This window comes from Triticum dicoccoides, chromosome 3A (genome assembly GCF_002162155.2).
Source record: "Triticum dicoccoides isolate Atlit2015 ecotype Zavitan chromosome 3A, WEW_v2.0, whole genome shotgun sequence".
Lineage (NCBI taxonomy): Eukaryota > Viridiplantae > Streptophyta > Magnoliopsida > Poales > Poaceae > Triticum > Triticum dicoccoides.
This window is the reverse complement of record NC_041384.1, coordinates 584,092,358-584,093,419: the sequence shown is the minus strand read 5'-3', so window position 1 is coordinate 584,093,419 and position 1,062 is coordinate 584,092,358.

Here is a 1,062-nt window from a genome sequence, read left to right as displayed (position 1 = left end):
CCTCGCCGCCGCCGCCGCGGGAACCGCCGCAGGGGTCGCCGCCCCGCCGTCCGGCCTCCCCTCGTCTCTGGCAACCCCCTCGCTGGACCACCTCGACTTCGGCCGGCCCCTCCTCTCCAGCGAGTTCGTCGTTATCTACAGTGTTCTCCGGCAAGCGTCTCGATCCGCGTGCAAACCCTAGATCTGTGGGTTGAATTTTTCCCTTACCTCCAGTAATTTTATGCGTATTTCATCGCATCATAACTCTGCAATAGTGGCTCCGTTTTGGGTGTGTAGCATGTCAGATTGTTCGTCTCGACGAGTACTTCATTTCATCTCATTGCACCATGTTCATTTGAGCTCATCTTGATGCCCTAAATGCTGTTGCAAGAGTGCTAGTTTATATTACACTACTAGGGAAAATCTTATACACAGAATGTTACCAGTAGCGCTGTACAAAATCAAACGCTACTGCTAATTAGTAGCAGCGCGCGTAAATAAACCGTGCTACTGCTACGACTTTTGCAGTAGTGCGTACTGGCGAAAAGCGTTGCTGGTATGTTTGAACTGGGCGCACATGGCTAGCCCAACCTAGGAGTAGCGCGTATACTGGCCCAGCGCTACTGCTACGCTCCTTAGCTGTAGCGCGCTTACGTGTAAGGCGCTGCTGCTAGCAGAAATAAAATAAAGTAAAAAACAAGGAGAAAAGTAAATGAAAATGAAAGAAATAGAAAAAAGAGAAAGGAAAAAAATAAAATGTAAATAAAAATAAAAGAAAAAAGGAAAAAAGGAGAAAGGAATAGCAGTAGCGGGTTTCAGTAAACGCGCTATAGCTAACATAGCTATAGCGTGTTTCCGGAAACTCGCTACCGTTACGTTTCACTTAAACAGCGGTCCCCCCCCCGCCCCCCGGCCACCACTTCTTCCCCAAATCCCTCGCCCTCGCCGCCGTCTCCCCAATTCGCCGTCGCCCACTTCACCGCCGTCTCCTGCCAGCGTGGACGCCCGCAACCTCACCGTCTCCCCCCGAGGCCGCCGTCATCCTCACCGCCGCCGCCCGAGGCCGCCCTCAGCCTCACCGCC